Raw genomic sequence first — 15,720 nt, 5'->3', positions numbered from 1 at the left:
GCTCATCCAGTGATATTTTGGTATTCCGTGCAATATACGTGATCCACATGAACTAACGGTGTTCTCCTTTAACTTTCATTTTTACGCATTTTTTGCCGAAGATAACACACAGCTTAACAAATTACACGTCAACAGCAAGACCCATAAATAGCAGTGCTATAAACCAATAATTGATCAAGTTACTTCTGTCAAATTGCAGCAAAGTAGTGACTTTATAGGCTTGTAAAATATCACTGGATTCGATATTTACATGAACTTAAATAATACATACTTCACAGGGATGCTGAAGATTAAGTCTCAAGTGAATCCACATATATTGGTTTCCTTAATGAATTGGTAAGACTGAATGAGTACACGTGCTGGAGATATATATTTATAGTGAGATTACGACTAGTCTGCGTTACAAACGTACAAGTCAATATTCGTATATGATTAAATAATGTGGTATTGTTAAAAAGAAATGCATGCATGTTGTTGGTTATTTTGTAAATTATTATGCTTGTTACGGAATCACAATTATAACAAAATGAATGTTTAAAATATTCATATGCATATACATATAACACAGGTATCAGACAGAATTTATTTTCCTCGGCTACTGTTTACGTACACATGAATATATGATACATTATTATATGTACATATCGCAAGCAACTGATAAATTGTGACTGGTACCTTTGCCATTTAACATACGTATAATCAAAACCGAATAAATACGACAAATGATTTTTGATGTTGTTGTTTTAGTATGTGTGCGTTTCCAATGCTTTGATCCCATTCCCTGTCAATCTGATTAAAATCAGATAACCATTATACACTAGGACAATCTAGTTAAAATCAGATAACCATTACACACTACGACAATCTAGTTAAAATCAGATAACCATTATACACTACGACAATCTGGTTAAAATCAGATAACCATTACACACTACGACAATCTGGTTAAAATCAGATAACCATTACACACTCCGACAATCTGGTTAAAATCAGATAACCATTACACACTACGACAATCTAGTTAAAATCAGATAACCATTACACACTACGACAATCTGGTTAAAATCAGATAACCATTACACACTCCGACAATGTGATTAAAATCAGATAACCATTATACACTACGACAATCTGGTTAAAATCAGATAGCCATTATACACTACGACAATCTGGTTAAAATCAGATAACCATTATACACTATGACAATCTGGTTAAAATCAGATAGCCATTATACACTACGACAATCTGGTTAAAATCAGATAACCATTATACACTATGACAATCTGGTTAAAATCAGATAACCATTATACACTATGACAATCTGGTTAAAATCAGATAACCATTATACACTACGACAATCTGGTTAAAATCAGATAGCCATTATACACTACGATAATCTGGTTAAAATCAGATAACCATTATACACTATGACAATCTGGTTAAAATCAGATAACCATTATACACTACGACAATCTGGTTAAAATCAGATAACCATTACACACTCCGACAATCTGGTTAAAATCATTATCCTAGACAATAATAAACGGTTGTTATTTCCGACAGCCTTCCTCAAACAGCCTCCGTTTTGATTCGTTTGCTAACAGTTCGATGTTACACCTTGGAAGACAATGTAAACAGGCGACAACTGCTGTATCAGTTGTATTAAACAGACTTAAACATAAAATAGTAATTTAAGACCACTCCTACTACAGGTTGGAATCTATTCATTTTTATGTTCTGTTGGCGTCTCGTTAACTCTTTTACCCGTGATTCTATTATTCTGCACAAAATGCAAATAGTTGATATTATCAAGAAGCGTCTCCATTAGCGAATACCTAACAGCGGTTTCGAAAACAATAGTAGGAAAGGTAGCAAGCATTTCATATACGGCTGGTTGTTGCGGATACGAAAACCGTTTAAAATCAAATTTAATCTGGCGACGTGAGCATTCCCTTCCCCATTAAAACTTCTTAAAATGTGTTAATTTATCCGATAACTATTTCCCACTGTTTGTCCTCCATCGATAAGTTTATAAATGTATCTATTTCATCAATTGTGAACATCATAATCGTATATGTAATATTTATCGTGTTGTTTGCATATACTTTTTAAAAGCTATATTTAGATAATTTCCATTTTCATAACTATACTTAACATATAAGAAAGTCGTTAGAGAAATTCATTGACGATTTCGTTTGCATTGATCAAAAATACAATATACAGTCTGTACTTGTCATGGCGTTGTGAGCTGCATTTTAAGTATAGTTTTGAATCATGTTGACTGTATTTTCCGACATCTTGCAAAAATGAAATATGATAAAATATGTATGTGTACTGCATTTCGACATGCTGGTGAATACGGAATAGAATAAAATTGAGATCCGTACTTCGGAGACCATGTTGACAAGGACAGTAAAATTCACAATATTACGTGTTGCTTCTTCTTAGACACCGACGGCTAGTTGACGTCATATAGTTTCAGCGCGTTTTGTAATAACTCACCGATTGTACAACAAAAAATATTGATGCCTATATATAGCCAAGGAAAGTTCCTTCAAACCCCATATTAATCGACGCACGACAAACGTCCTCGATGCTCAAAGTGTTATCTTAACGTTTTGCGTTCTCCACTCCTAGAATATGGCAGAGCAAAATCAAAAGCACATATCTAGCTATTAAATTTATATTAAGAAAATCACCCGGCCAATCTACAAATATGGAAACATAGAGGAGCGACAACAAACTTCGCGGAAATCACCCAGTCAATTTACAAAAATAGTAACATTTTAGAGGAGCGATACAAACTTCACGGAAATCACCCAGTCAATTTACAAATATAGTAACATTTTAGAGGAGCGATACAAACTTCACGGAAATCACCCGGCCAATCTACAAATATAGTAACATTTTAGAGAGCGACAACAAACTTCACGGAAATCACCCAGTCAATTTACAAATATAGTAACATTTTAGAGGAACGATACAAACTTCACGGAAATCACCCAGTCAATTTACAAATATAGTAACATTTTAGAGGAGCGATACAAACTTCACGGAAATCACCCAGTCAATTTACAAATATAGTAACATTTTAGAGGAGCGATACAAACTTCACGGAAATCACCCAGTCAATTTACAAATATAGTAACATTTTAGAGGAGCGATACAAACTTCACGGAAATCACCCAGTCAATCTACAAATATAGTAACATTTTAGAGGAAAGAGAACAAACATCTACGAAATTACCCAGTCAATCTACAAATATAGTAACATTTTAGAGGAGCGATACACACTTCACGGAAATTACCCAGTCAATCTACAAATATAGTAACATTTTAGAGGAGCGATACAAACTTCACGGAAACCACCCGGTCAATCTACAAATATTGTTACATTATAGGGGAGCGACAATTTCAAGGTCAGCAAATTCGTTATAAACAAGTCTTTGTTTGACCCACCGGATGATGGTGACTGTGCCTTCGATTTTGTCATGACATATTCCAGGGATGCAGAAAGCGAAATGAAATGTAACATGTAGAGTATCGAGGATGTATGACCCAAAACGCACGACGATGGATAATTGCAATGAAAATATGCCACTTAGAATTAGGTGACCCCCATTGTTTTGGTTCGTATTGTTTTCATTGTTCCACTTTACCATATATCCCTAGACATCTTAGAAAGAAAGAAGACAAACGAAAACATAAGTTCAGTTTGTTGTTATCACTTTAATTATCAAATACTTCTTTCTTCTTTTATACTAGGGTCTTGGCGTTTCCTCTATAGTGTGGGCATTTTTCATATGTTTCGTCAACCTCGGAGCCTTGCCATGAGATATGGATCGGGGCTGGAATCTGCACTAGATATCGTGTTGTGACAAGCGGAGATGTAGTTTACGGCAAGAACGGCGTCACTGTCTATCACCATGTAACTCTGTGATACCTCGAAAGTCAGTGTTATGGCATTAGGAACATTCTGAAGCACACGAAGAGGACTTATACAGGCTGAAAGTTTTACACAACAATCTGCAAGCGAACTTGTGTGCTGTGGTATAGCATCATGTAGCACAGATTGCATCGTTGTTTGATAGGATCTACATGCATTCGGGTGATAGTTCAGAATTAGTGCGCTGTAGAAGGCTATGGAAAGATTTCCTGGTATCACACTGGGAACAATGCAGGTGTATATTCCTACAAATAAACAGAATCAATATTAGAAAATGTTTTGCTTTATGTGTGCGTGTGCGGGTGCGTGTGTGCGTGTGAAAGCCAATGTTACCGATCAAAAGGGCCTCTGTTGTCTCTCTTTTTGAACCTTATACGAGGACCATAGAGGAATTTGGAGTTACATATATAAATCTTTTCGGCTGTATATTACAAATTCATGCGTTTCGTGTTGTTTTACCGTCCCACAAATAACATCTTTTGGATTAAGTAATGACCAAGCGTTACGTCCGGTGCTTACTTAGCCGGAAATGACAGCTGTTTAATCGTCAGTGGAGTTCTTACCTACTTTTTAATGTAACGTTCTAGCAGCGGCGCTTACCTTCTCGAACTTCACATCTGTAGTACCTTACGAGGTTTGTGGATACGGGCGATGGACATATTCTGTGATTATAGATGGATGAAGCTAAATATCGTGTAGCACACCTGTGGTCATTGAAACGCTGCGTAACTGCAACATAAAATTGTTTTAATTTGATATTCCATTATTTGTATTTTAGGTCACTTGAGACGATGTGACCTATTCTAATTCCCTTTTGTCCGTCGCAGTCCGTCAAACGTCATTAAAATAATCAGTGAGGGATGGCAATTTGACAAATTGCACATATCGACTTTGACAGATCCCCAGGGGCTGATGGACGGGGCTCAAAAGGATGAAATTGACTGATATACCAATATACGATAGAATCAAATACTCATAGATGGAAGTTGCGTAACTAAAATTATGAGTTTCCATTATAATTGAGTTTGAAAAAAACTTGGTCAGAATACATGTACTCCGCTCGCTGATTGGTTGGTTGAAATTAAGTAGCCAGTCATCGTTGGAATAAAAAAATGTGTTATGCAGATTAAAAAATGACAGAGTCTGACACAGAATTTTTTTTATAAACGATTGCGATTGGGAGGAGCGAACAGCAGGATAATCTATACATATGAAATGTCAATCACAATTCCCCCGAAAATTTATTTCATTACGCAGATTGAATTTCAATGCCCTTAAGCTTGATAATATATTCAGTATACAGACGAGGCAAGCACCTTGGGTTAGAATTATCATTATAGGAAGGCAGTATAATGATATACACATATTGGCCCTTACTGAAAAAGGGGCTAAGATTCATGGCCCAAAGTAATCAGATATATATTACAATTTCTCCAATTCTTGTTAGACTCAAATTTGTTTGAATGGAATACATGTACTCACAGTCTTGACTATATATGCCTGATATTGGATAAGGAAGTTTGGTAGCAATCAGATGGTTGTTTAAGCCAATGGACCTTTTGTATTAGTTTTATACACTTTATATTACAACCACATATTTGGAGCATGCTTTCCAATTAGAGAATGGGTAATGGTTATTTCTCTTTACTGATGTCAGCCATCTAATAACGTGTACATGTATATGTATAACAATTTTCACTTTTCAGTTAATAGTATCATTTGCATGCACGCGTTGGGTCATTAAGTCGTTATTTTCTTATTGTGGATGCATCAATTACATGTAGCATTTATTTTGGACAAAAAATCACATAAAAAGTTCCTTGTCACTATTCTTAAAATTGAAGTACCATAATTAATTTAAATGTTTCACGTTACCGATCCAAAAGCAAAAATAATAAATTAAATTTTAAAGCATACTTCTTGATTTTTTACTTTCTTAAACGGATTCTTTTCTTCGATAAATCATAACTAAACTTTACTAATTCATCGAAAATGACGTAACAATCATTGACACCATTTTAATCTCACCTGGTCCCAAGGTTTAATACATCCTTGGAAATGACATATGTAATTACAATCTTAACATTTTGATTTCAACATATTTATTTTGTTTCTATGTTTATCAAGAGAATTAGGCACATTTTGTCAAAGTTTATACTAAGCCTTTTCCCCTTGACGTATAATAAAGTATAATAAAGTATAATAAAGTATAATATTATGTCATATTAAAGAATACATGTATAATGTTATATAATATAATACAATGTTGTAAAATATAATATAATAATTTCCTTTATCAGTAATTTTAATACAACTTTAATGTTTCAGTTGATGAAGATAACTAATTTCTGACTGTTTCCTAGCATAGAGTTAGAGGTTGCTATGATTTTCAAATGGTTCAATTTTTCGATTTTTGCAATGAAGCAATAACATCGCAAAATATCAATTCAAAATGTAGAAATTTGTTATCCGTTTTGATAATATTTTGCAAAATGAAACATTTTTACTTAATTTGGGGGAAAAACGCTGAATTTTTCAATCAAGTAAAACATCAACATTAAATTGTCTTTGAATCAGTAACTATGATCTCACCGTTCTCACTGCAATCATCACACCGCTGGGAGTTAATGGATACATCTATAACATCAATAGTTTATACGGGTATTGTATAAGTGTTGATAAAATAAGAGTAAGCATTATCTATTAAGAAAATCGAAGTCAATAAAAATTACAATTAGACGTTATGAATTTCGTTAAATATTGCATGCAGATGAATGAAACATAATGTTGATCACCGCAATATCTCCAAGTACTTGTGAATAATAATTAAATTAATTTCCTTTGTTCTTGACTAAACAATGGCGTCAAATTCAAAGTCACAAGCGAGATTTTTTTTAATGAAACAAAAGCGTCACATTTATAGTCACAAGTGGTACTTCTTTATGGAACAAAAAGCGTCATATTCAAAGTCATAAGCGAGAATTTTTATGGAGCAAAAGCGTCATAATATAAGTTAAAAGCGGGATTTGTTTTCATGGAACAAATGCGTCAAATTCAAAGTCGAAAGCGAGACTATTTTGTGGAACAAAAGCGTCAAATTTAAAGTCACAAGCGTTAATTTTTCATGGAAAACAAGGTGTCATATTCAAAGTCATAAGCGGATTTTTTTTATGGAACAAAAGCGTCATTTTAAAAGTGACAAGCGGAATTTTTTTATGGAGCAAATGAGTCATATTCAAAGTCACAAGCGTTTTTTTTTATGGAACCAAGGAGTCAAATTCAAAGTTACAATCGTGATTTTTTATAGAACAAAGGCGTTATATTCAAAGTTACATGCGAGATTTCTTTTATGGAACCAAAGAGTCAAACTCAAAGTTACAAGCGTGATTTTTAATGGAGCAAAAGCGTCATATTCAAAGTTTCATGCGAATGTTGTTCAATGAACTAAAGTGCCTTATTCTTTGTGAGCATTGTTTTATGGACAAAATATAATTTTCAGTCACAAAATAGTTATTGTTTACTGAATAAGCCAAATGCAAATAACACGACGATTACCTACTGAATAAAAGCGTTAAACTCAATCAAATGTGCAGCCATAAGTTACAGTTATTAACTAGATAAAAAAAAGTCAGATAGAAAAGTAGTTTATACACGGTACTCAGCACAACACCAGTACAGTACTCACCTTCATTAGAGACAAGTTCTGTATTAAAACGACATGTCAATATAATATATTCGGATATAGTGTAATATACTGGGATATAACATAGTATAATAGAATATAATAAAATTAACTGGTATATAGTATTAAATGGAATACATATAATGTAATAAACTGGGATATAATGTACTGGGGTATATTAAAATATAATGAGATATAATATAATACACTGGTATATAGTATGATATACTGGAATATAATATACTGGAATATGATATAATATACTGCGATATAATATAATATAATGTACTGGGATAGTATACAAATAAGACTTTGGTTGAGGGCAATCCATGATTTTACGGAAGGCCGAGGGGGGATATTCAGGACAGGTCCGTAAAACTATGCATTGTCGAAAACTAAAGTCTGCGTTTACTTCATTCTATGATTTATATTAATTGAAAAAAAAAACAATTGAAAAACATTCCTTTAAGATACCTCATCACATCACCGGGAGGTCAACATTACGTTTCATCAGGTGCGTGGAATGTTACATTGACTTCTGCTAAAAATACATCTCAGCACAAATGATTTCTTTTTTCAGCAGGAGTCAATATAAGATTCTACGTAACTGACAAAACATTATATTGATTCCTCGGTGATGTCATGGGGTATTTCCAAGGAAATAATTAATGCCATGTGATCTCATTTGGACCAATGAGTGATAGTGTTTCATACCAATCATATAATAAAATATAATATACTGGGATATAATATGATATACTGGAATATAATAGAATAAACCGGGGTTTAAAAGAACATAGAGGAATATAATATAATATAATGGATATAATAAAATGGAATATAATATAATAGACTGGGATATACTATGATATAATAGAAGATGATAGGCTATAATGGGATATAATATAATATATTGGAATATTATATGATATACTTTGATATCATATAATATTAAAGGATATAATATAATTTAATGGGATATGATATGATGTTATGGGATATTATACAATATTTAAGGATTAATTTGAATATACTTAGGTATGTTTTTATGCTATGAGCCATAACACAAAAGGAAGTGTATTCTAAGTAAACCGCGAAGAGGTTAATGATGAGAATACATTCAGTTATTTGTGTTATGGCTCCATGATATAAAACTGAATTTAATTTAATCCTTTTAATTCAATCTATAGTACACAGTCCCTACGAAAATCCACTTTCAGTGATGAAATCGTTTCTCTTATTACTTAGTATAAATTATTTCGCCGCGGTATTAGCCAATCAAAAGTAACGTTACAAACGTCGACGTCATTTGGCCGATAACATTATTTTTTTAAGCTAATGAAAAGCTTTTTACAGGCAAGATTGAAGTATAATTTAACAAAACACATGTATGATATTTCAATATTATAGTTGTTACAAAACGTTATTTGTATATCTAATAATGTGTTAAGACAACATACCACATAGTTGATCGAAATGCTCTTGCTGAAATGGATTCTGACAAGAACAAACGTCCTGTGTCTGCGTCCTGCTGAACAATGTGCTGTATAAGAGTATGGTAAATACTACATCTTTTCTTGATATCAGTGCCATGCTCATTTTCCTGTGCAAAAAAACCCAAAGAAACCCACAGTAAAAGGTAGCGTAATTCCCAATCGAAATCGAAAAAAGAGGACAAATACGAACAAAAATATGTACATGTATACTGTAATCCCTATTATCTGTCAGAGCATTTAAGATAACTATTTGTTCGAATCATGTCAGTTACCTATAATATCATAGCGAACGGTCCATGAAAAAGGTTCGATACATCGAAAACTTCGATTTGTCGAATCATACATACTTCGTAAGTAGCGGTGTTATATAGTGAGGAATTTGGGACCAAGCAAAAAGTTCGATACAGCGAGAAAATCGAATCAACGAACTTCGAATCATCGAGGTTTGACTGTATAACTTGACCATTGTCCAAACAGATACCAACATTATGGACCCTACGAAAGGTTTGATAAGGTTTCTCACCCACGCCTCTTAAATCATCTAAAATGATAACCAAAATGAGAAACCCAGATGGATTTCTTGTTTTCTCTCTCCAATATACCTCCATCGAGTATCGACAGTGGCAGTAACATCAGGTGCCAATGATCGATAATCGGGTCTGTCCTTATGTTTTTAATGATCTCTCCACCTCTTTTCCGATGATAGCATTGTTTAAAAGAAAAAACCAAGCAAATCCCAGGAACCTGTTAAGGTCTTATCTTACAACTACCGGTAAATGGGAGATTGACTGGTTGATGAGTTTACAACCGGACAAATGTACTTCCTTGAAGATCTTGACCGACGTCAAAGAAATTGCATATTCGGCGTCACTATACCACATACAATCCAACCTGAAAGTTGGCAAACGTTTCGATATAGATATGACTGCTAAAGTCAATCAATCCATAGGTTTAAAGGTCAGTTCTCCTAAAAAAAAAAAAAAAAAAAAATGCCTACAAAAACGTAGTTTTTCCGAAATTCACTCACCAGCCTTGGACCTTATTGTACTAACCAAATGAACAATATGGCGAAAGTCGAACGTCGTGCTGCAAGGTTCGTTTGTAACAAATATAAAAACATCAGATCTGTAACTGAAATGTTGAAATAATTTCACTGGCCTCTCCGTCAATTAACCAGAACATAATTCAGGCTGGCAGTTCTGAATAATCTTGTTATATATATCTCCTGCCGTTGATTTCCTAACTCTATAAGAGACGAGAACAGGATCTTCTCAGCCAAATTCACGCGCTTTCAAACCCCTGCAGACATCCAAACATACAATCACTCATTAGAATCTCCTTCCTCTAACAGCCACTTGAGCTTAGACAGTTGAAACTTTCAAAGCTAACCTCCCTGTGCCATATATGTCCACCACATTCTAAATTTTCTATTTCTACCACAAACCCCTGTTTTATTCCACTCTCAAGTCATTATATAAATGTGCCGACTATTGGATATATATGTGCTACATTTCACTAGTGGAATATGACCTACCAGTCTTCTGATTGGTCAAGAATTAAAACTTTAACCCGAGCTGCAATTGTTATTGACGTCATCAATACACCTTATTTGTATACGCGAAATAAGACTTGGCCACGTTTCCCTTTGTTCAAGCCGATATTATTGTGGTAGAAACAGATCGCAAGACTCGTAAGTTATTTTATTAAAGTTTCAAAAGACACTCGCTAAAGTTCGTGTCTTTTGTAACTTTTGAAAAATAACTTACTCGTGTGAAATAAATTCCCTATCCAACAACCACTCATTCTGTAAACGTTATGTACATTATTGCATCATTTCAAAACCCAAAAAACCTTCCCATGTCTATATTCCAACCCATGAAATACAGTGGTCAATCTAATAACGACTTATCATTATCGTTTAATTCATTTTAATAGCGAATAGCCAAATATGCATATGTATTTGACGTTCATCTGAAATCCAATATCAAAGACCATGTCATGAAATTAACATCTCCCCAGCTCAGCTGTTACATCTCCTCTTCCACATTTATTTTGATGACTATTTTGCCAGCATTGAAATTGATTAGATTCATCAAGAAATGTGATTGATTTATTGAAAAAAGTATCACACCATACGTCTGGTATCATACGTGTATTTTTAATACAGGGAAATGAACAAAATCATAAAACGTGTGAAAAAGCCAGATTTCAAAACATCAAATGTTTCGTCACAATTATACATGGATCTCTCAGAATACCGGGTAAAAAAAAACGAGTGTAAAGAAATGAGAATGAAAGAAAACGGTTGAGAGTACAGAACACTGAAATGAATACCATCGTAATATTATAATACCAATAATTAATATCGATATAATACAAGAAATATAGAATTATGATGCATGAAAATGAAATGACTGTGCAACAAGACGAATGGCGTTAGAAAGCCCTCCTGTGTTATAAAATATGTTCTCTCTGGATAAAAGAACAAAAAAACATATCGAGATTATATTTACATGTGTGCAGTCTATACTTTAAGTAACAACAGCATATAATAAAGTACTTACAGTTCAGTCGTTGTGGGGATGTCTGATGTGACGTCTCCTGTTCGCAATGCACCACAAAAGGGATGATCTTTTATAGTCTATCTCTATACTCTATGAATGAAAACGAGCATGCGCAGAATTGTTTATTTTTTAACCAACCCTCACTACATAGGCTTCTTTTAATCTGTCTGGTGTTCCTTGTAATGTCATTAAAGGTGTGTTTATTCACCTTGCCTGTGCATTCAATATGATGTTTTTAATCTCGATTTCTGACAATTACATGCTTGCGATAGAATATGCTGATTGCGTCAAAATAAAGTATATTGTTACTATCAACGCTTATATCGATGACGACGCCTCTTTGGGGGTAGCTTGCGTTGTCCAACTTCAATATACATCAAAAACATAACATTTCATGTGGTAAATATATAACATAATAACGCTCACCACTGTTTAATCTTTTAAACATGGACAGTGTACGTAAGAAGTGACAAAACACTAGGTACAGTATATCACTTACACTCGATCATTTGTCAAGCGGTGAATTGTACCTATTTTTCATACAATTGAAAATACATTTGACTCTTATTAAGGATTTTGAATGGGGTAAAAGATGTTTGTACCTGTTTGACACAATGAGTTCATGAGTAAATATGATCACTATTGGTTCCACTGTCACACGTAATCAGGGGCGGATACAGGATTTTCAGTAAGGGGGGCGTGCCAAATTACGGGGGTTTCCGGGGGTATTCCCCCGGAAAAAAATGTTAGCAGATAAATGCAAAATCCCGCATTCTAGTGTATTTCACGATAGATTCATACCTGATGTACCCTTACTTTGACAATTGTAGGAGGGGGGTTGTTGTTACACAACGAGTGGTTGTTGGATATAGAATTTATTTTACTCGAGTAAGTTATATTTTAAATATCGACTTGAATCAATGGGGAAGGTGGCCATGTCTAATTTGGGTTTGCAATTAAGGTGTACAAGTGATGGCCGGGACCTGGTGATGTAACGTCATTTGGTTATTGATGACGTTAATAACAATTGCAGTTCGGGTCAAATGTCACTGTGTCAACCAATCAAAACGTGTGTAGTATAAACTGAATGTTATTCAACAGTTGTAATGATTATTTCATGCCTTGGGAGTTGAATTTCCCTGCAGGTAGGGCGTTAGAATTGTACCTGCTGCCCCCATTGCATGATCGTAAGAGGCGACTAAATTTGGGATCTTATCTTCTCTCTTCTTTCTTAACAGCTTTCTTCTTCCTAATGTCTCCTTGACAGTGCCTCACTTTTGACCTTTAGTTGAGCGTTCGCCCCTGTGAGGAAGGCTTTGGGTTCTGTCCCCTGGCCGAGACATACCAGAGTTTTAGAAAATGGAAGTTACTACTCCTGCTTAGCGCTCGGCATATTTGGAGTCGGACGACTGGTTCGCCCGTTGTCAGTATGATGTGACCGGGTGAGGTATCCTGCTGGGTGTCTTCGGCAGTATGCTTCAGTGAGGTAGCACTATAAATCGGCAAAAGTTCCGGCCTATCACAAGGAGACTTAACACGAACATACCGCAGCCTCCCAAAACACACATACGCACTCACCACATGCATGCATGTCGCACGCACGGGAGGACCGTCCTTAAATGACCTTAGCTGTTAATAGGACGTTAAACAAAATAACCCAAACCAAAAAGGGAGTTGAATAACACCAACCTATTGCGGTAGAAATAGAGGTTACACAAGGAGGCGTTGTTAGATATGGAATTTATATCTCACGAGTAGGTTGTTTTTTAAAAGATACAAAAGACACGAGCTTTAGTCTTTTGTAACTTTTAAAAAATAACCAACGAGTTGGAAATAGATTCCATATCCAAAGATCACGAGCCGTGTGATCTGTTTCTAACACAATAATATCGGCTTGAATCAAAGGGAAACGTGGCCAAGTATTATTTCGCGTATGCAAATAAGGTGTACAGGTGATGGCCGGGACCCGATGTTGTGACGTCATTCGATTATTGATGACGTCAATAACAACTGCAACTCGGGTCAAAGTTCGAATTCTTGACCAATCAAAAGACCGGAAGGTCATATACCACTAGTGGCATATAACAAATATTTATCCAACAGTTGGCACATTTATACAATGGCTTGAGAGTGGAATAACACTGCGTATTGTGGTAGAAAGGAGTTTCTACCACAATACCCTGTATTATTCAACTCTCAGACCATCAGTTAATCATTACAGCTGTTGATTAACAATCTGTTTATACCACACGTGGTATAAACTCTGTACGCATTTTGATTGGCTAACACGGTGAACTTTGACCCAAGCTGCAATTGTTATTGACGTCATCAATAATCTAATGACGTCACATCACCGGGTCCCGGACGTCACCGGTACACTTTATTTGCATACGCGAAATTATACTTGGCCACGTTTCCCTTTGATTCAAGCCGATATTACTGTGGTAGAAACAGGTCACACGACTCGAAATTGTTGGATATGGAATTTATTTCACACTCGTAAGTTATTTTTTAAAAGTTACAAAAAACACTCGCTAAAGATCGTGTCTTTTGTAACTTTTAAAAAATAACTTACTCGTGTGAAATAAATTCCATATCCAACAACCACTCGTTGTGTAACCTCTATATAGTATACGGTAATAATTTACTTCCCCATTTCAATGTATCTAATGGACACCCACATCTCTCTAGTAAGTGTGCATGAAAATCATTTTGAGTTTTTTTCTTTATCTGTTAAGGTATATGACCTATTTATTGTATACATATATATAACCCCTCAATGTGCACAGGAACATGTTTATTTACCCCAAGTGCATTGCTAATACCCGATTAGTGATTCCCCTGTCTGAGGAAATGCTTTAGGTTGCATGTTAAGCCTTTCTATATAAACAGGTATCAGGCCCATCCAAGGGTATAATATGTATGTACAGTTACAGGCATTCCGTAAATTGTATTCGGTTGTAGATCACGATCGCGAAAACACTAAGACGAAAACACGAAATAAATTTCGCAATTTCGTCATAGCGTTTTTTCGCATTAGCGATTTCGACCTTAAGTCTGCGTGGTCACCCTATCCGGCTACTATAACTTAGTACACGATGTGTTCATATCTGCAATAATGTTGTACTTCAATGTTTTATCAAAAAGTTTTTACATGGATCGCCAAATACCGGTACCACGCAGTATTCTCACGTTTTTTCCCTATTCTACCTTCCTGTTTTTCTTTTCAGTTTACGTTGTCAATAATATATATAATACTGAATATGTTCAATGTCAAACCCAGTCTTCCTATTCGAGTACTGAAACCTTTTGTTCTAAACTTCGTAATGTTTATCCTGTCTTTAGTCATACTATTTGACCAGTTTTCAATTCTGACGATATCAAATGTTACTAGTACATGTAGTTATTTCAGTTGCTTATGCGTGTTGATTCGTGTGTTCTATGCCGTCTAACAGGTGGGTGTAGTCATTGAACTCATAACTACTATCAGGTAGCCGTATTGATTACACAAAGCATTATGAGGTGATGGGTTACAATATTTCGGAACCGGTAAACTGAAAATACAAATAAAAAGCGCGCATACTCGTATATCATTAACAACGCGTTTAGTTGTCACACAACATCAATAGTATGTATGACGTCTTCATCTGATTGTTAATATTACATTTAAGGATGTACTCCTCTGTTTCAGTTTAGTGAAAGGGTTTGTTTGTTTGTTTTGCTTTTTAGTTTCTTTTATTATTATTATTACTTTTTGTAATATTTAACAAGAAAATTGTCAACTTTATGAGCGAACACTTATCTGAAGGAAAAATCTAAACGTGATTTGTTTATAGATTTTTTTTACAAGAGTTGTGATAAATTACCAACTCAGCGGCCATTTTGAAAAAGTGTATTTCTTGCCCTTCAAGGAAAGCCCAAGTTTCCTTTTTTGACTCTTAACTGATCACTCAAACCATTTTTATTTTTGTTGTACAACTTTGTATTGCTCAATATATTTATTTATTTATTTATTTATTTATTTATTTTTCA

At 34.6% G+C, this 15,720-nt stretch overlaps 1 long non-coding RNA gene across 1 annotated transcript; it reads right to left on the bottom strand.

Annotated features, from left to right (window-relative positions):
- Positions 1-3,977: 3,977 nt before the first annotated feature.
- On the bottom strand, positions 3,978-6,618 carry LOC117333779. Its single transcript, XR_004534002.1, has 3 exons — positions 6,539-6,618; positions 4,547-4,675; positions 3,978-4,191 (listed from the first exon to the last, which is right to left on the bottom strand). It is a non-coding gene; the product is annotated as an uncharacterized LOC117333779 (long non-coding RNA).
- Between the last annotated feature and the right edge of the window lie 9,102 nt (positions 6,619-15,720).

The sequence above is a fragment of the Pecten maximus genome, chromosome 8 (assembly GCF_902652985.1).
Source record: "Pecten maximus chromosome 8, xPecMax1.1, whole genome shotgun sequence".
Lineage (NCBI taxonomy): Eukaryota > Metazoa > Mollusca > Bivalvia > Pectinida > Pectinidae > Pecten > Pecten maximus.
The sequence above is the reverse complement of the archived record's forward strand: the minus strand, read 5'-3'. Positions and strand labels throughout refer to the sequence as shown.